This window comes from Amblyomma americanum, chromosome 9, assembly GCF_052857255.1.
Source record: "Amblyomma americanum isolate KBUSLIRL-KWMA chromosome 9, ASM5285725v1, whole genome shotgun sequence".
Lineage (NCBI taxonomy): Eukaryota > Metazoa > Arthropoda > Arachnida > Ixodida > Ixodidae > Amblyomma > Amblyomma americanum.
Genome location: NC_135505.1, coordinates 99,480,700 through 99,502,152, shown reverse-complemented (window position 1 = coordinate 99,502,152; position 21,453 = coordinate 99,480,700). Strand labels below are relative to the sequence as shown.

Below are 21,453 nucleotides of genomic sequence, written 5' to 3'. Positions count from 1 at the left end.
TTTGGACGTACGCAGGAGGCCCGAACGTCACTGTGACCATAAGCGCTGAAGGAAGCCCTGACCTATGCTGTGAAAAGAATTGAAAAGCTCACGGATCAGCCGCATATGTTTTAATTAATTGCCCCAAAATTACTCATGTGGGTTTATTGCTAATAGAATGTTGAGTTGGGATGTGTAATTTAGGATGTGCGTTAGTACATGTCTCACGGTCTCATAGGTCGCGCCATTGTACTTACACCACACCGTGAAACACTTCAAACAATGCGGCTCAAATGCCAGTCCGCGAGGCCTCTTCGTCGGGCCAGAGAAAAATGTGTTAGGTTCCAAGAAAAGGTGCTTGGTTGCGTCGAGTGCAACTGCGAGCAATCATGAGCCATAATTTTCCGCGTCTATCCACACGTATTCCCAGCGTGCTGTTTCGACAGCATTGTATGTACCTGACGGCCACTCTGTTTTGTGTAAAATTATCACCAGCTCAGAGGTGCTTTACCGGTTGGTATCTAGAGGTTCTTTTTTTAAGCAGAAAGGAAACTTACATTCTGTTGTCTGATAAATCACGGCGTATTCTGTAGGGTGCGACATAGTTTTTGAAGTCGTCAGCGTAGTTACAAAAGCTTCACTGCTCGGGAAGCATGAAAAAGAAGTGGATACAAATATTCGGCTGCAAGATGTTTATTGTCAAAGGAATGAGAAAAAATCAAAAGAATATTGGGGGCTTACATCTGATTCGGAGTCGCTGGAGCCGTGTAGTGCACAATATATTTGAACTCGTTCCACAAAATTCGACCTATTTTCTCTTCGCCTGACATTGGGTGGAAGGCAAAAAATACCTGGCGTCTGTCTGCCACCTCACGTACAGCATCTCTCTAACTTCAGTCAACTGAAAAAAAAAATGACTTACATTTTTTGCTCTTATGGCCACTGCGGTCTATTTTTTTATTTTAAGATACTGCCAGTCCCTAATCTGAACTGCTGCATGAGTGCGTTGATGTACAGGAGTTGAATACATACGAGCATGCATTCAGAAGAAAAAAAAACAAAAAAAACTTGAAAGATGCTTATACAAAAAAAATGAAATACACGCAAAAAAAACAGGACAATAGGATTGTCAGCGATGTAATTCATCAGCATACACATAGCACGTGCTAACTAGTGGGCTTTTAAGTATATTTATGTATTTTTAACTTTAGTAGGCTTTTAACTTTTAACTATTGCTTTTAAACACGTTAATTACTGAGAGACGTGCAGCCTACCAGAAGCAATATCTATATCAACTTTTTTGAATTTCTAAAACTCACTTCTCTTCTGTGCTGTGGCCATACAAATTTGTTCATAATCGCGCCAAAATATATATGCTATCGAGATACTTATCGACAAATCAACCACTCCAGTGCATGTAACTCGCCAAAAAAAGGCAAGGACTGTTGGGCCTCATCGCCGAGGGTAGCCGCATTTTCGAAATTCTAGAAACTGATATGGATATTGCTTAAGATGGGCCTACACGCCTTTAGTGATTAAGTAGCCTGACAGTTAACTAACAGCTAACAAAGAATAGTTCACAATTCAATATTAGTAAACCATCCTGCTAGTTAGCACGTCTTAGCTGTCTTTTGGTGTACTACACCGCTGACAATGCTATGGCACAACACCGCTCCTATTTAAAAAGAAAGCATAATTTTAAAAATAGAAGCGCAAATTATTATGTGAAACGCCCTGCATATTATATTACACAGACATGGCGAGGGAAAAGATACGCTCGTTGTATACCTGTATATACAGCAGGTGTTTCAGCGAAAGTTAGGCGAAATTATTGAAGACAGGCTTTTTCACATATTATGACGGCTTTTGCGGCACAGTGATACCTGAGTTGGCCGACATCAGAACACAGGGGAATGATGTTAACTTGTGAGCCGCCTTAATAATTTTTGATAATTGACTTTGTAAATATCACCGTAGGGTACTGGTTCCAGTGAGATATTTGCAGCCAGTCGTTACAAAGTCATACCAGTTTTAGGATTTCGAAAACGGGATTACCCTCAGCGCTTTGGCTCGACGAAATGTTTTGCCTGCATGCTTTGCAAAAGCGGATGTATTTTGTCATGATATTAGGAAAACTTGTTGGGGCACAATGCCAATGGTTACCCTGTTTTCAAACTTCTAAAAAAATTTATAGCTAATACCAGTTGCCGGCTGCAAATCTCGAATTGTGAAGGCTAATTATCAGAAATTATTCAAGAGGCTAATTCGCTAAATTTATTCAATTGTTTTTATATCCACTAAAGCAGGCATTATTGCGCCGCAGAAGCTGCCTTCATACCTCAAAAAGGCCCTTTATAAAAATTATGGACTACCTGCGCGAAGAGTCTGGTAATATATATATATATACATACGTATGAAGGGCGCCAGCTGTCACCGAAACAAAGATGCATAGGGGAATGATTAATTTTAATTTGGTGTGCTGATCAGTGCGATAAAAATACTTATATTAAGCTGTCGCTTAAAGAAAATTACTTACAAAGCAGGAGAAGAAACAGCCATGCCACCGGTGGGATCAGAACCAACGACCTCCGAATATCGCGTCCGGTGCTCTACCAACTGAGATACGGCGACGGCTGTCCAATCTGCTGCTCTCGTGGGTATTTATGTTTATTGGGTGTAAGAGAACCTTGAGAGTGTTCACCAGCGCCACCGTCGTCCATAGCGGCGGACGTATCACGTCCTGTATTACCGCGAGTAGGACGTGAAACGTCATCTAACGGCGAGCGCGGAAACTGTGCGAGAGTCCTATTATGCTACCTATGGCACCAAGACTGCCAGAATCAAGACCCTCGTTAAGCTATTAGCAGGCAAGGTGAAGGAAAAAAAATGGTATTTGTAAATTTTAGTGATCACCTTCCTGAAACACCTAGTATATGTAATGTTGAGGCCATTGAGGTAACCAGCACCAACGAACTAACCATGCTATCCTTAGTCTAAACTATCTCATCTAAGTGGTGCCCTAAAAATGAGATAACAATTGGCTCCGCCTGAACCAGGAACACCACAGGTGCACCTCGGCCATAGCGTTGACCTCTCCTGAAGCGACCAACCGGATTACCCTTGACATCTCCCCACCTAAAGTCCTATGTTCAGCGACCCCGACAACTGTAGGACTCCGAGATGTCGACGGCTGGTCGTCATCATACGAGTGCATTAGTTCATCGAACTAATTAGTGCGTATCCAAAGCTGGGCAACATGAATTTCGGCCTCTCCGAAGTTGTCAACCTGAACTCTCCATTACAATCTGACGTTCCCAGTTGGTCCACAGACTGCATAACTAGATTCAAGCATTTGTCACGTTGAAGCATATCTAATATTGCAAATACACCCAAAGTGTTCAAGCCCAGCTTTCCAGAAAGTCACTTTTGTTGTAAGGCAGCGGAGGAATGCTGCGAAATATTGTTATGAAAATAATAATGGTAACGCTGCAACCGTTCGATGGAGAGCATTTAATGTCCGTCCTGCAGTCGCACCCAGAAATAAAGTACCTTGACAAACAAAATTGGTGCGCTTTTGGCAATAATTTACAGAAAACTATACCCGACAGCGAAGCAACGCGCGGGTATACCTGTAATTATCTGTAACAGTCTTGTATTATGTGAAGAATTGCGTTCAGAAAAAACTTGCTGTAGAATAAAGGCGCATGTGACAACTTTTTGGTTATGTTTGCACTGCACGGACAGAAAGCTAAAGCCAAAGTTTTCATAACTACGAACAGAATGTAACAATTTTCTCCCCTATATCTCAGACGACGGAGGCCCATGTATCCTCATTGATTGTGTTTTTCAATTTTTATTGCATTCGAATAGGTATATATGACAAAGAAGGCCTTAGATATACAGAAGAAATCACGCTGTGGACTGTATGTTTATACGTATCAAAAGTGCTTCGTACAAAGTACGGCGAGGAATCATACAAGCCCTTAAATGAACGTCTCGAAGATGAAACCAGACAAGTAGAAAACTGACTCACGTAATCTGCATGGTGCCAACGATAATACCAGGGATGTTCTTCATAGGGTGGTGCAGCAGCTATCCCAGCGGCAGAGATTATATGGATCCCCAGATAGACTGCGATCATGCTGAGGACGGCTTTTTTACAAGTCGGCACTGAGAACTTCACCTCCTACACAGAATAAATTTCTTTATACAGCGAAGCGCTCCAAATGTTAATGAGCACGTATTCATTTTTTGCTAGAGTAAAGTTTCGATTGAATTGTACGTGTCTTAGGCTGCATTTCATTTTTTTTTGTCTGCATATTAACAAGATAACTTAAGTTCGAGTTCTCTCTTTTTGACGTGCGAAAAGTTTGTCTCTAGAGAGATGCTAGATGCGCCGCTTAATATTAGTAGTGAGCGATTGCATACGTTCTCTATCCTTTGAAGAGGACGTGCCAGTCAGCCTTAAGATGCGAAGTACGCCTGTTTCATTCCCTATCACTTAGCACATTCCAATCAACACTCTGTCAGGTGAGATTATCAAATATTCTATCAAAACTGCTAGCATTCTCCCAAATGAAACTAACTCTGCAGCATGATCGTTTTTCAACAGTGCGTACTCCATCACGTAATTTCGAAGCAGGCTCATGATGGTAGCGTAATGAAGTCTGTTAACATTTGCCTTCCTGGCGTTTGGTTAGAAAGAGTAACGAAGTTATTTTACTGTAATTAGTGCGCGATACGTGATTTTGTCTTGGAGAGCATGAAATAGATAATGAACATCCTTGGAAAAAATCTTTCCAGTGCTCAAATACATGAGTTAAACAAAAAAATACGCTGTGCAACCTAAGCGCACAAACGCCACAGCAGACATTTTGTTGCGCTCAACTTCTCGCATGTCAATTGCATGACATGCCGTTAGGTTTACAGTAGTAATTTTGACTGCCTGGTAACATGGTCACAATACCGTAGTATACAAGATTAACAATATCCATTCGTAATAATGTGGCTTCGGTAGAGTGTAAATGGGGGATGCTTAAACAGAAAATTGTTTTCAGGGCGTTGTCGGCTTCTACAAAACAGCACCTGCCGCGGCATGTTTCTGTGCAGGCCGAAGAACGCATAAAAAAAAAGTATGAAATCAAAGGCTCTCGAAGGCACACGCGGCGTAAGCCATTTTCCAGGGTTATAGATATTTCGCGCGGGTTCTTGATCTTTCTCTGCGCACAGGTAGGACTCACTTTTCCATTCTGGTATGGAGGGCGACGCGTGAGAACAGGAAGCTACGTCGCAAAATGAATAGGTGAGCACGGTTATTAAATAACCGTTTTTTTTGTGTGATTGAGTCTTCCAGCGTTGCGAGCTGGCTTTGAACATCCGCGTTAGTTGGCCACATTCATTATGTGACGCCTGTCTTCATAGCTTCTTGCTTCGAAAACAGTTCGACAAATATGGACTCTTGCCGATCCCACCTTCACGAAATAAGCCTTCCGCTGCTTCCTAAAACATGCGGAATTCCAATCTTCTATCTTCTTCTGCACGAGGGTTCTTTCTCTACTCCTCGTATTAGTTTGCCGGCTAGGTGTCAGAAACTGGGGCCTGCGACAACGCCTACAAAAATGCATTCTCAATCGTCTCTTCCAGCGCAATCTTCTTTGTCGGAATCGAGCTACTATATATTGTATGCGAGTGAACTGACCTTGTGTCGTGGCGACGTGCTCCAGGAGGGCCACTGCCCCGAGAACCCGTGAGCAGGCGGCAGAGATATGTATTCACAGGACCAGAAACTTCAAGCCTTCAGCGCACTTCAGCCAGATTTCCATCAGCTTCCTCCGCCGCATGTACTGCGTTGCTATTAGAAAAATATGAAAGCGCATTCATCGTATTTGTGGTTGTCGAATCAGCTGCATGAATACGCGGGTCTCCGTAATCGGTGGGTAAGAGCGGTTGCTCCAAACTGGTGTTCTAAGCTCACCACGAAAACAGGAAAGTAGGGCCGCCCATGAGGCAGCGTCGGCGCCTTTTCTGCGCATTCTGCGCTGCCGCTGCTAGATACGATGAGGGGGAGAGCTTGCGGTAGACTACAGTCGAGAGATGGATTTTGCATTGACCGCCCTGGATTCGCCAAAGGAAGAACTACAGAGCACAACCTGCACCAGCCGTTATCTGCACGTCTTGGCGACGCTAGTTTTTAATCGCATATAATATTGCTCTTACTTTCCACTTCTTGTACTGATTAAGAATTTCAGTTGGACTAGCTGCTTGTCACTCTTTACCTTTCAAATGTTGACACCCCGGCTGGGTTTTATGACGGCGGTACATAGCGTAAAAAAATCTAAATTATTTCCGAAGGTATTTAACTCCCCAAGAAATAATAATGGTTTACTGAAAAGCCGCAAGTGAAGTGTAAGGTAAGACAGTTAGAAAAGCGTGTAAAGTTTCCTTCTAAACTTTTCCTAGGATTCTCTCCTTGACATGCTAGAACCTTTGCAAAAATTTGCAACCGAACGTCTCACCGAGCAATGCTCCTAAATTTGCTGAATGATACGTTCTGTCCCTTAGCGAACACTAATACGTTTGGAACATACGCCGCTATATTTATAACGTATCTGAAACATATTTTGTATTCATAAATGCACTAAAAATATGCTAGAAATAGGTTCCTCAAATTTTATGCATGGTATTCGAAATATATTCTTAAAATTTACCGTCAGCTTAAAATTTACCGTCGTCAGCTTATGGAGGATCACCGGGCGGCAGCGCCAGATGGCGCCATGCTCCCGGCAACGGCACGCGCTCCTTACTCGCCGAGACCAACCAGCGTGCTAGGAGCGATGGGCGATGGTAGGCGGTAAGCAGTAGCTTTGCGCGCTATGCTAAATGTGTATGATTACTTGTGCAGGCCGTCACACCGTCGCAGTATCTCGCGCTCGAGTTCGGATGCATAAGTAAGGGAGCGTCACTGATCAGATTTTCCTTCTGCGCCGTCGACGCGACGATGAAGCATCGCTGGGTCAGCTGGGCGTTCACATGGTTGTTGTAAACATGCAAACGGCGCTGCCAGCTTTGGCATGAACGAGTTACAGAGAGCAGGCAACCATGGAGTGCAAACTTCCGTCACGTGCTCAGATAGGCTGTTTTGATTGGTCGCACTAAGTGTCGTCATGGAAAGAGTGAAATGGGAATGGAAAGCTGCGCGAAAATCGAGTGGAGGGCAGAATTTTGTTTGCTTGTATGTTGAAATTTCTTCATTGATTAAATGCCGTTCCTATGCATCGATTCTCGTAATTCTTTTTGAGTAAGCATCTGTGCAACATAAAGAATCTATTTGAAGTGCAACCGACATCCGTTCAAACAGTGTTTCGCAGCCCCTTTAAGGCGCGTTTTAGGTCTCAGCTGATATGTGAGACAGATATTGCTTTGTTTCCTTTCCCCAAAACAAGTTGTCAATTTCAATTTTTTTAGCTAGCGCAATGAATCTGTCGCTTCAAGCCCGCTGAAGCGCACTTGATAAAAAATTGGAGGGGACCTTCAAGCTCCGCCTTGAGGGTATGACGCGATAGCGTAATGGGTTAAATCCCATATATGCAGGTCATCCTCTACATTCATAGATTGATCCCTACATTTGATTACCTACGTACACCAATTTTCTACTTTGTATTTATTAATCCTTCTGGGATTTTTCGCTCACGGCCAACGCCTTCGATGACGCGCGGACCTGATGCTGCTGATGCTAAGTGCGGTTAGACGGACGCGCGGAGCGGGAAAACACGGTGAAACGCTGCGAGGCGCCTTGCCAAAACGCGCGGGACTTAAGTTGCAGTAATAGTTCTTCGTCATAGTTGGTCGGCATATCGTTCTCGACAAACCCGATTCCACGAACGCCAGCAAAGTTTCCGCGCCGCACGAACTGGCAGCAAGCTGCAAGATTCGTGGTGAAAGCGCCTTGGATGTACGCTGCGTTCGCCGCTCACCGCGTGATTCCTGCGTCCACGCACGGCCCAACTGCGCCGAACGAGAGGAGCGGGAGGCGCTAAAGCCCCTTGATAATAAGATTATCAAGGGGCTTTAGGAGGCGCTGCTGTCGCGCGCTATCTGTTGGGGCAGTGGTGTACGTACATTGCGAGAAGGAGGAGAAGGAGGAAAGAGTGGTTGTGGTAGGCGCCGGTTGATGGCGCTAATTGCGCGCCAAGCGATTAGGAAAAGTTGCGGAAACCTACTTTGCTACTCGCTTAACTGCGACTTTTGTAATTTTCATGCCCATAATTACTAATATACACCACAGTACATGTCTCTAAAGCACCCTTCTAAGGCAACACCGTATTCACTAGACGCGCTTTTTTTTTCATTCCAAGCCATCGAGCTGGCGTAGCAAAATCGTCTCTCATGAGGACTGCCGAACAAAACCAGATTAAACGTGATCATTTATTTCTGCGCTTGAGAAAAAGGGGTCTTCCCTTTCCACATTTGTACCTGAGGAAGGTGGTGCCAAGATTTGTTTTTTCGAGATCAACGCCACCCTCACCTGCGGACTTTAATTCAAGTGAGGCTTCTTCGGCTTTGCCAAATTATGGTATTTCCACTGTAGATGGGATGCGATGGAGCAAGTAGATTTTTTGTAGCGAGAGCTACACTGGCCTCGAACTTGCCTTTTCGCTGTGGCGGTGCTACCAGGAGGCACAGAGACAGACCTTGAGCCGTTGTCGAGCAGCCGCCGCAGCTGGGCGGACGCCGCGCCATTTGGCATGACGTCACACCGCGCGCCTGGCCGCGGAACCGCCCTTACGCACTTAACCGCTACCCAAAGCATTCGGTGTCGGTATCTCTTGGAGCCACTGAAAGCCCCGCACACTCACTGGATAAAAAAAAAAACCTGTTTCGAGGCTGGGAATCGAACCAGGGCCTTTGGCAGCTGAGGTGGAGAAGCTACCACTCCGCCACGACGACTCAAAGTTTAATGACGAATAAAGGCGCATCTAGTGAATGAATGGGTTTCATATATAAACTCCAATACAGAAGCCGCCCTGCTTTCGCCACGTCATATCCTGCTCTAACAGAGCTAGGCCATCACCACTTTTAAAGCGAAAGCTTTACTACGCCAGCCAGCGAGCCATTGCACTAGATGTACTACGGTGGGTCAGAGGGAGAGGAGGTGTCTCCTCGCGGGGAGTATATAGATATACACTTCTCCTCAGTGTATTGTCGTTATGTAGAGCGCGAAAGAGACAGAACAATGACAGAACGAAGCGAGGAAGAGACACCGCGCTGAAGAGACGACAAAAAAACGCGCCGCACGACTCGAGAAGCGTCGTAACAAATATTCGGCTAAAGTCGTCCCACGTCCCGGAGTGACTCTTCAACTGCGGAAGACACCGGTTTGAGTTCTTGAGAGGGTCGGAATGAGACGCCGCGTAGACGACGTGCTGAGGAAACAAAGCTTTTGCAATTCAACTAGGTTTAACCAGAGCTAAACCACAGCAAATTCTTTTTGAAACAAGTGATCTATGCTTGCCGGCTTCTAAATGCTCGGTTCAGTTTGGAATAGCTTTCAAATGCCACACGTAAGAAATTGCTAAAAGATTTGCTTGACAGTGTCTTCCCCGATCCAATATATCGATCTCTGTAAAGTGGAGGCCAAGGAGGAAATGTTTTCAAGAGAGTAAGGAAAATGGTGGTGCCAGCGGGTGTGAAGACGTTTTTCTTCGAGGTGCACACTGGTACGTTGCCGGTTAAAACATGGATGGAGGAGAAGGGGTTGGTTTTGTTTCGAAAGCAACACTACACCAGCCAGTCAGCCAGCTCGGCTCGTCGCGTGGTCGCACTTCATCCGTAAGCCGTATGCCGTGGCCCACGAACCACTTTGAGTCGCCTTTGCATAGGAACGCCGCAGCCGCGCTCCAACAGATGGCGCCGCCGTCGACGCCGCTGCCGTCGCCCCTCACTCCACCAGATGTCCTCCGCCGGGGTAGAGGGAGAAGAGGTATATATATATATATATATATATATATATATATATATATATATATATATATATATATATATATATATATATATATATATATATATATATATATATATATATATATATATATATATATATATATATATATATATATGCGTTTCACCTCAGTGGATTCTAGTCGCTATGGAGAGCGCGAAAGAGAGGCAACAACGAAAGGACGAAGCGAGGAAGAGACAACGCGCTCAAGAGACGGCAGAAAACGCCGCACGACTCGATAAGCGTCGTAACGAAGATGCGGCAAGATGATGTCGTGCCACGTCCCGGAGCGACTCTTCTAATACGGAAGAGACCGGTTTCAGCTCTCGAGAGCGTCGAAATGAGACTCTGCCTAGACGACGTGACGCGGAAAACGAAGCTTTCGCAAATCAACTAGGGTTAACCAGAACTAAACCACAGCTAATTTTTTACCATGGGGTGCTGACTGCTTGTTGTGTCACAAACCAGAGTCAATAGAACACGTCTTTAATAATTGCTTGGCTGCGTTGCTGTTCTGAGACGTGCTACAGCCTACAATAAAGTAAGACTTACCCTTGACGCCGTATTGGATACGATAACTGAACGTAAAGCTGGATCATTAAAAATACGATGTTATTTTCCTTCTTGGCCTGCACAGCATTTGGCAAAGCAGGATGGCTGTACGACACTGCGATGAAGATGCACGGTAAGGCGGTTCTGTTTCTGCGCTTATCACTAGTGCAGACGTGGCTGTTCTGGCACGCCCAATCTTTAAATTATTTTTTCTGAGCAGTGGGGAGGCAGCAGGGCACTCAAAGTATTCGCACTTGCAGCAAGAGCTTGTGTGACGTGCCTATGTTTTAATTCTACACAGTTAAAGATTCCGTTCAAGGCAGAAACCACTGCAGTTGTTTGCCTTGGTATGTCGCAAGCTTGACTGGCCCAGAGGGTAGTTACGTCAGAACATCTTAATCCATTACGTTCCAAACAGAGCAGGTTATGGTTCGCAGCCAGCGCCGACTTCGAAGGGAAAGGGAACTAAACGATGAATTTATAACCGAAAACAAAAAAAGACAAATTCCGTGACGTCATAAATGCGCATATTTTGGCGCTAAAAATAAAACTTTGACCCCTTCGAAGTTCCTTTCGACACGCTATAAATGGGCTAAGAACGAATTTACGGCAATTGCCGACTACAAACGACATTTATCTTCGTCAGTTCTTGTTGTGTCTTCTCCCATTCCCTTCGCCATGTGTGTCACGCTGAACTGTAAGGTTTTACGTACCAACAGCGCCAGCGATTTGTTTTAATTCCTGAGAACTACATTTCTAACTACATTTATAGCCGATTCCTGCAAGGAAGTTGGCGAGCAATACGTTATGACGGAATAGTGTTGGTGGTGTTTCGCTCACAAAGAGGAACACAGAGAACAGATTTACAAATATGCGTTTATTAGTTGAAAACCACAACACAAACTCAGACTCTGTACAGTCACGCAATGAGAAGAGGCTGAACAGACCCACGAGCCAAGTTGCATATGCCGAGATTAAACTTGTTGCCTGGAGTGCATAATACGCATGAGTGCTGTATATAGCGTTGAACCGGCCTAGTTAAATTATGGCTGCCTTAAAAAACATATCGAGGGCAGGCATTTTCTTTAAAGGGACACTGAGGAGAACCCTATCAATATTTTTTTGTTAGCAATATTTGATAGTTCGGCATTTCATGGCTTTGTTGACGCTTGTCCGGGAGCGAAAGATGCCTTTATTTCAAAGAAATTTGGATTCGAAGTTGAAAATGTTTTTCCCGCCGCTCCGATTCAAACTCGAGAACTCTTATGACGACACGGAGAACTCTTATGACGACACAGCACGGAGTGACGTGAAACGTGACGTAAACGGAGACTCCATGATTTCTGGCGGCTAGCGGTGCAGTCTAGCAGATGCCGAAATGAAAGCTACTGCCGCCGCACGTTGAAGGCATCCATCGGGGTCGCCACCGTCGCTTCGTTTACGTTTGCACCGGCGTCTTGCCAGCGTTACGATGGATCCCGTTCCCGAGCCCGACGTCGTAGTTCTCGAAAAAACTCCTGCCTGCATTTCAGCGACCTCAGCACCACAGAGCGTGCGATGCTTTTGAGGGAGCACGGTTAGGTTAGGCGCCGGCGGGTGGTTTCCCCCTTCCTCAGAGAGCAGCCGTTGCAAACTAAATATCATAACCCCAGTGCGGGGAGCCGCGAGGGGTGCGTTGCGCCCATCGGAGGCTGGCCGGAGCTTTGGGGCCAACGGATTGTGATTCCTTGAACGGAGCGGTTGCACGGCGCAGCAGGCAGCGTCAAGGTCTCCCACGGTTGCAAGGGCCGAGTTATTTATTTATTTATTGCCAAAAAAAAACAAATGGGTGCTCGAGGGCGGTCGCGTTTAAAGTCGGCGGCGTGAAACCAAAGCCGGCGCACGACGCTTCAACGGCTCCGCTAGATCCAACGGGTCCACTGGATCTGGCTCTCTCGCGAACTTGCATGTACCTTCAGATATGTACTGTGCATGTATTAAAATATTCGAGCTCGAAAAGAACAGCTCCGCCCAACTGCCGCAGCTATTGAATATAGCGCTCACCTCGCAGTGGAGCCAAATCAATCTGGCCGGGCCGGCGGCGGCTGGCGCACTCGACGCGAAATAGATACATGCTCCAATCTCCCCCGCCAGTGCAGTCAGAGTGCGCCGAAGCCGCCGAACGCGTCGGCGGTCAACCGCAGTTGGAGTATAGAGGGTCTCGCTTTGACCGACGTGACTTGGCCGTGCAGCGCGCTCGCGCTCCTCGCCGCAGCATAAACGCGCCTTAACAGAGCATGCGCTTTAACCTCTAACCAACGACTCAGCGGCGGCATCCATGGGAGCCACTGAATCCCCCCGCCCACTCACTGCATAAAAGAAAAGATGTCCGGGGCCGAGGTTCGGAATTGAACCAGGGCATTCGGCGTTTGAGGCGGGAATGCTACTGCTCCGCCACGACGCCTCAAGGTACACCCGTCAATAAAGGCTTATCTAATGAATGCACTCTTCTGATGCAGAAATCTCCGCCCTTTCGCTAGGTGTATCCTGGCCTAACAGAGCTAGGCTATTTTTCTGAACTGCCTTGTATCTTGTCTCCCGTCCCTAATATACGATTTCCGTTAAGTAGTTTGAAGTTGACTGGCACAGCCTGGAATGTTTCGCCGGGCAAGCGTGCGAATACACAAGTGCTGCCTTGTACGATCAACGACCACCGTGCCATCATAGCTTTTCATCGACCGTGGCGATCATCTGACAAGCCTTAACCAGAAGAAACATACAATCAAGAGCTCATACAGTGAGAATGCAAGGGGAGGTATGGAAATTTCAGCAAAAACTAATAGTGACCTCGTTGTCGCAGGAAAAGCTCAAACAGCCATATGCTCGAACAGACCACCAAGGAAGATTTCAATACAAGAGGTGACCTCATCAGGGATTGCTTTGTGCCTAAAAAAAATAGGAATAGCACCTGAGCATCTGAGATTTTTGTAAGGGGCAATGGCATGTGCAATACAACGCTCTCTTCTCTGGTACGCGGTAATTAAGCAAGTTGAAAGCACAGTAGCCTATCAACATACTATCTAGAAAAGTTAATGTGTGCAAAATTCTTTCTAGTTGAAAGTATGAGGGCTCAGTAGCATGCGTGGAGTGTAAACATTCGAGGCAGCATTCAATGCGTGTGTGCAATGGATAGGGCGTTATACTTCTGCGTTATCCAAGCTTTTCCCAATATCAAACGTGATATCAAAGATATGTATCTTTCGAATCTCTGCCATGTGCTCACTTATAATAGCTTTTCTTTACCAATAACACAAATAATTCTTATGGTGTGCTTGACAAAGCAGAGCCAGCACAAAGAACAACCATTGTCTTACTGCAGGTGCTAGGAAACTAACAGAATGCAGTAGAGAACATGCCCTTTGATACAGAGGACGAAGCGATCATCTGAACAACACTTTTGACACCACCCACACAGATGTTATGACACAACTTTCTGGCAGTTCTAGGCATTCAGTGGCAAAAGCATACACAGTATCGAAGCGAATTTAACACCTTACCATTGCAACATGATGCGCACTTCGACTCGGAACAAACGCCTTTCCGTAGACAGCATCGTAAAAACCGTGTGACTGGAACTGTGGCTAGTATGGCAAAAAATAAGTGCGCGCGTAGCCGACGAGACCCTAAGAGGATCAAAAAAGTATTCAAGCGCTTGAGATTAACCCTGTAAAAGATGAACAGCCTTACGCAACGAAGTAAGAAGATGAGACACGCCATCCAAGGCCGCCGTGATGCGGCAGCTAGCGGTCGGCACGTAACAGAATAGTCAACGTGGATGGAATAACAGCTGCTGACCACGGCTGTGAGTGAACGAGAACATAAAGTGAGTTACCCTGGCCTACTATTTGCTGCGATAATTATAAATTTAGCCGTAAGTCACAGATAGTTTATTTTCGCAGAAACTCCAAGTCCTAAATAGATGTCTTTTGCGGCGAGCACCAGAAACGTATTTCCGGTGTTTTATATTTTAGCAGTCACGTTTATTTTGAACAAAAAAAAATATATCGCCAACTCGCCCGCATAGCTATCGTGTTGAAGAGACTAGAAAGGCCATTTTAATCATTTTATATGTGGTGAAAAACTGCAACAACTTAGAATGGCTTGCGAAATTTAGTGACATCTTTGGAAGGTTTGTTTTGTTCACAATTTAATCTGCCCTATTACGACTTTTCACTGTTTGACCACTTTTACACTTCTTTTTCTTTTAACTCGCTCCCCTTTCTGTTATTCTATCTCCTTCTGTATGTCGTTCAGAAAATCATTTGAGCGCCCTGTGTCCTCTATGTGGCCCTGAAAACCACTTTCATTCTGTGTGTGTTACGTATTACCTAAAAATGTTTTCGTTTGACTTTTCTTAGCAGAGTTTTTCATGCTTAAGAGCTGGAGATTCTCTTGTTATTTGTAAACAGTATTATTATTGATCAAATTGTCTTGCAAAATTTTCCCCATCTATGGCTTCTCTGAGAGTTTTGGAAGCTTTACAGGGAAATAAATTTACTTTCTTTTCTTGCCCTCTGCGTGGATGCCTCTATTTCAGTTAGGCGTTATGCAAGCCTGCGAATGGCGCCCGCGTAGTCCTTCTAGTGCATCACTTTTCGTTTAAAGGAGACTGAGTGATAAATCTCGAATGGCACGGGATCCCAAATGTCGTTTCACAGCGAAGGGTAGTTCGAAGTAATTTACGCGAATACCCAATATGTTTAGCATAGCAGCAATCACACACCAGCTTGCACTCAAGCAGAACCATAAGGGGTTGTATCCATATAACTAAGTTTTGATAGATGCGGGTGAGCAATTTATCTGCCCTTACAAATTTCCTCCGCCTCAGAGGATTCCCTTTAAATTACCTTAGACTATCACTCCCGCTACAGGTTGGTGGTGAATTCCGCCTCGTTCAGTAATCTTCTTTCCTACCTGGTTAGCTCAGTTGGTACAGCGACTACCCAGAATAGGCGGTAGACACAAGCTAGAGCCCGTTCTAGGACAAAAGTTTCCTAACCTAAATCTTCTGTGAATGCTTCGCATCATTCCTTTGCAGCCGTATGGCTGAGCTTAAACAGAGGCTAATCAGTAATAACTGCGTTACTACTGCATATGTTGCGCATATAGCCAGTGCATCAATCGCTGTCGTGAAAACTTCAGTTTTAGAATCCGCTCTCGTGCTGCCAATGAACTATATGTAGCTTTGTTTATTATAATAGAATGTATAAACAATCAATGCTATTAATTCCGCAGGCTTTGCGTTAGCATTAGTGTTCTGCCTGGCGGAACACCCGCTGCTGCTGACCGTTTCAAACCGCGCGAGCAGATGGCGTAATCCAGTTCGTCAATCACCGTGGGACACGCCATCCACTGCTCCACTTTCCGGACATAATCCGGCAAACAGAGTGGACACAACCGCCCACCCTTCAGTCTCCCCGCCAGCCCCCTATCGGCCCACAGCCTCTCTTTTATTTCAGCCACTTCTCTCTTCCTCCTTCTATACTCAGGAAGAGGAGAGACGTATCTCCCCCTCCTAACCAGCCAACAGAGGGCTTAGACGCACGGACCAAGAATTTTTTCCGATATGGGGGTGTAATGCTAGAAGCTGAAGCTAAGCAATGGTGTGGATTTTGTTACTTATTCATCGGCATTACGGTGTGAGACCGGAGTCGTTACTTAAGAAGGATATTGTTCAGTTAAAAGTGACATGTACGTGGTTTGACATCTCATAATTATCATCAACCAGACTAGGACTACTGCAGGGCAATGGCATCTCCTCTATCTCTCCAATTACTTTTGTCTAGTGCCAGCCGCCGCCACCTAATCCCCCGCAAGCTTCTTAGCCGCAACCGCCTACCTAATTTTCTCATTACATACCCTCCCCACACCCATTTGTTCTTGATTTCATCTAGGATGTGAATAACACGCATTTGTGTCCTGCCGCGCTCTGCTATTTTCCTGTCTTTATATATTCCACTATATGGCCTCTTCATAGGTCGCTGTTTTGCCCTCATCTCAAATTGAACGGTTTTAGTTAGCCTCCAGGTTTCTCCGCATAGGTTAGTACCGGTAGTGTACAGCTTTTATTTAGTTTTCTGGGGGATAGCGGTAAACTTCGAAAACGGCTGCATATTTACCTCGCCATTTATTGCTTCTTTCTTTATTTGTGCATCTACAGGTTCTCAACAATTCAAAATGCTGTTTTAGCTACTTACACCACGTGTTCTGTGTCTTTTAACCGTATAAAGCTTCATTTTTCTTTTTGTCGCATTTACAAACACACCCAGACAAAAGTGTTGTTTTCTTTTTATCGCTGTTGTCGCTGCCACATATAATAGGAAAATTGAAATAGAACTATGAACTAAAGAGGTTTGGAGAAGATGACGAGGATGACAATAAGCATGACGTGCATTAAGCGAAGAATAGAGAAGATGAAGAAGAAGTATTTGGTGAGGTGGGTGGAGAAGATTGGTGGAGAAGAGAAGACGAAGACGACGACGACAAGGATGAGGTGTACCAACGCCAAGGTTATAAAAGGGGCGTGGCACGGGGGCGAAGAACAGAGAAGAGGAGGTTCCGCCGGGTCGGGAACGCCTCGGATTGAAGAGAGCAACGCCGGCTACTGCTCCGGTAATCTCGAGTTCTACGGCGTCGCACCGTGGACTTCATGTCGTTCCTGAGCACGTTCCGGGGAGTCAACGGATGCCACAACCACCTGCTACGGCCACGGGTGCCTCCAGCGCTGTCGCCAACCATCCGGGTGGTGCCCAACATCACTAGCATTGTCTCCACGGGCACTCGGACAGAGAGCTCGTGCGACGCAGCCAACGAGCCAGTGACGCCAGCCTGAGCAGTTCGAATGCCACCTCGACGTCAGCTACTGGACCCATGCAACGCTTAATCAGCACCGAACAGTGAGCAGGAAAGTCGAACGCTAGTAGACTGGGTGTTCCCGGGTAGTGTGTATTGGTAGTCTGTGTTTTGTGTCAGGTTTGTTGGTTAGTTTTGTTTGCTGGTGTTTGTGTCATGTAGGGTGTATTAAATGTGCGTCTGTGTGGGTACACCTGTCGCCTAATCTTTGGGTGCGGGAGTTCCCGAGGATCCGTGACAGTCGCCCGTTATATTATGTGACAATATTTGCTGCGGGATAGCTTTGTGGCTGCATTCCTATAATTACAGCGTGTCTGCGAATGTAAGAATAAGTAGTTTATATTGTGTTTTGTTGCAGGGGCCCTCGTGTACATTTGAATGTTACGCTGAAGTGTTAACGAATAGCACATTATAATTTATCTCTCATTTCGCTGGAACCGGAAAGTTTTACGCTGTATGCCCGTACAATAAGAAAGCTTCGGAACTACAAATTTCTGGGAACTTGGCGCAGTAAAAACGTGAACTCGTTCTTGACATGAGCAATCCCATGCGATTATAAATCAGCATTGAATTTAGAAAAAAAATGACATTCCACTTGAGCTCTATAGAACGCGTTTTTCTACATGTAATTAACGGAGTATAGCATAGTAAATTACTGTATGCCTTTGGCAATAAATCAGTTCGTTCAGGTAAATGAAATTAATAAAGCTTCACGCAACATTTTACCTGCAACCAAATACTGCAGCCGATGTTTGAATAATATGAAATGAATATTTGCAGGCGAAATACCGAGTTTTAAATATTATGTTCTTCCTTTGCGATTCCAAACAAGCCAACAAAGAGACTGAAATTAAGGCTATAAAATAGCTGGCCTTGATGGCGTCGAGCTCCTTTGTGAAGTAGAAAATGTATTTGCCTCTGTAGAGAGATATTTTACCACAAAGATGAATGATCTATGAAGAGAAGAGCATAGATATATTGCCCATTGCTTCACTTGTTTGTTTACAGTGATATGACTTACAGCAAACATAGAGATGGAGCGTTTAGGGGCGTCACTAGATTTTGGCGAAACCCTCACCTGGTGCTGCAAGGCGAAGGCTGATTAGGTGAACTAGAAGGTTGAATAAATATAAGACAAAACATACATTTCACATTTTCGAAACCACATGTCGGCAAGTTGGAAATTTTCAATACGCCTTTGGTGCGTTGTGATAAAATTATCGCCGCAGTCTGGGCTTAGGATGAGCTATGCGGAGTACTGTTAGCTAACTGTATGAAAAAAATCCCCGGAGCTGTTGTTGCTGAAGGCGGAAGAACATCTTTGTAGCGGCCGCACCTTTTGGGGTACAAATTCTCGGCAAGTGACATATTCTGCTCCAGCTATGGGCTTTATTGATTATGCCGTTTTCATCCTCTCTGAACATAACGAAGAATAAAAAAAGTTCGCTCCCAAGACAAGAGTGCTTGGAGCACTGGGAACACTTTTTCTCGACATGTTTTTGGGACCGGTCACAGACCCCTCTCCTATTTCAGGATGCACATGGATGCCGTCATGAAAATCGGGTTGAAGCATATCCGTGTCTTTAATCGTAGAAACACGAATATGCGCGCGTCTGTGAACTCATGAATCCGAGCTGACAGCGCGTGGCTCAGCCATCCCTTTTTGTTAAAGGGAACGTTAGAATTCCCTTCTTCGAAATAACTGTTTTGTTCAGGTAAATACAGTACCGCCTTAACTGTGACCTAGGAACAAGCTGTAAAAGGCTGATCAAGATGAAATGCCGGGAAATAGCAATGATAGTCTCATTCGTTTTAGAGCTTTACATTAAATATATCAAGACGTGACTCATTGATGAAAACACAGCACACATCCTGACTCTTCTTTGCATGACACCCATGCTAAAATGTCTTGATGCTAGGCAAAAGATTTAATTCACGGCTAGATGATTTGGACGCATGCCGAACGGATGGCGGACAGGCGTACGAATCAACCCGTTCGGTACTCTTATCGTGCAATTAAAAGCATCAATCTTATGTGTCACCGATCTGTCGAAGTAAAATGCAGCAGTGAGGACCTTGTAAAACTTCAAAAGAATTGCACCTTAGTAAGAATATAAATGGACCAAATGCAATCTTCACTTGAAATTACATCTGCCAGGAATTGATAATCTATGAAGAAACCATCTTGTCCCACATTTCTGCCACTTATCACATCGGCACCAACGGACCATGGAAAATCTTTTACGTACTGTGCATTTTTCAAAAGATGCAAGAGCAGTCTGGATGTACACAATCGAAGTGCTTCAAGGTATACTGGATATGTGTACACAAGGTGCGACGAATAGGTCCCTCCTTGCCCCACAAACTACCACGAGCTGCACTGTAAGCGTGATAAAGAGGTGACAGTCTTGCAGCAGCCTTATGCACTTCGCCATAACTGCTCTCTCTAAAGCATGACCACTAGACGGTAATAGAGGTCCTTATGTGCTCCGGCAGCATTTTGATCACATTCGGCACCTAAGGCTTACTTCTCTTAAATCAGAGTCACTTACTAAGCAATGCTTAATTTGTCACGGTGACGGAAAAGGAACAAAGAAGCAGGTACCAATATCCGAGAAAAAGAACTAATAAACAATGGACTCTACCAGCACCTTCTGACGTCGGCTGAAGAAAAGCAGGCGAAACCTGAGAACAGCGGCGTGACCGATGTGAAAGGCTGTATAAGCTTAACGTTATAAAGAAACGGCCCTGCGTAACTGCAAAAAAATTTTGGCGTTTAGATGATTTAATAACAGTATGAAAAGTAATTTACCTGAATGGGATATGCAACTCGTAGATGAATCGGTTGCATCCGGTATGAACCCTTCCCGGATTCACTTGGACGCATGTGGCATTGCAAACCAATAAGATCAGAATCACGGCAGGAAATTGTGAGCGAAACAGCAGCAGGCGCTGAAGTTCAGTGTGAAGGACGTGCGCCCTGTCGCACACATGACGCAGCCGGGGCAATGACAAGCAGAAACATGTATAGGTACTGTTTCATTTTTGATGTACTGATCTCGCTGTCCCTTGTGAAGTCTGCTCGATACAGTATATCGATAGCATTTGGCTAAGCTTGGTTAAAAAAATAACAGAGCTTAGTAGACTTCTTAGTTTTAAGCGTCATTCTGAAGGTAGTTACCTATCGTGCTTCAACCCACAACAATAGAAAACTATGATAAAAGTCGAAATAGAGCAGTGATTTTAAGAACAGGGAAAGTGAAGTAGGTAGGAACAGGTCGTGGCCAGTTCCTACCTATTCTATTTTATTCTATGGGAAAGAAAATTGGAGCAAGAAGAGGGACTGCAGTGGAAATTGGTGGTATTTATATTTCAATAAGGTCAGCTGCACAGTCTTCCAAATATGTACATATAGGCACGCACACGCTGGCTAGAACAAAGTGTCTACCCTACATAGCCGTGTGAGAGCGCAAGAAACCTATCGTGCAGCGATTATCCTACACGTCCATTTGGGGAAAGTTCACACATGACATTGTTTTTCTGAGATGTCATTAAATGCTAGTGTTTAAAAAAAACACGATTATAAATTCTGTTCATTCTCACTGAAAGAAGCACATGTATGCTAGGGGATACATCGTCCATAGCTGGCTTCTGGTGGAAGAAAGTATGAAGTTGGAAATTAAAAATGACCCCCTACTCCTCTACATTCAACCTTCCCCCCCCCCCCTATTTAAAATTTGAGACACCCCTCTAAGATCACTTCATCTGGAAAGTCCTGTGGTTGTATTTATCGTTCACTGCTTAAATTATAACACATGCGTGCACATGAACAACACATCACACGTAAATGGTGACACAGTTGTTCGCGCACAAAAAGTGTAGCTCATGTGCGCACACACGCAGATCGCGGACATCTGTTTCAGATATAAATGTGCTGAACGGCTTCACATCGAAACTGCAGCGCATTCTTCGTTGCGCAATAAATGCTACTATGATTCCACTTGAAAAGGAAAAAATGTTTATTTTGCAAAGTG

The 21,453-nt window shown here is 44.9% G+C and overlaps 1 long non-coding RNA gene across 1 annotated transcript; it reads right to left on the bottom strand.

The window, feature by feature from the left end:
* Positions 1-537: 537 nt before the first annotated feature.
* LOC144105245 (uncharacterized) lies at positions 538-4,170 on the bottom strand. The gene is made up of 3 exons (XR_013308733.1): positions 4,013-4,170; positions 721-880; positions 538-619 (listed from the first exon to the last, which is right to left on the bottom strand). It is a non-coding gene; the product is annotated as an uncharacterized LOC144105245 (long non-coding RNA).
* Between the last annotated feature and the right edge of the window lie 17,283 nt (positions 4,171-21,453).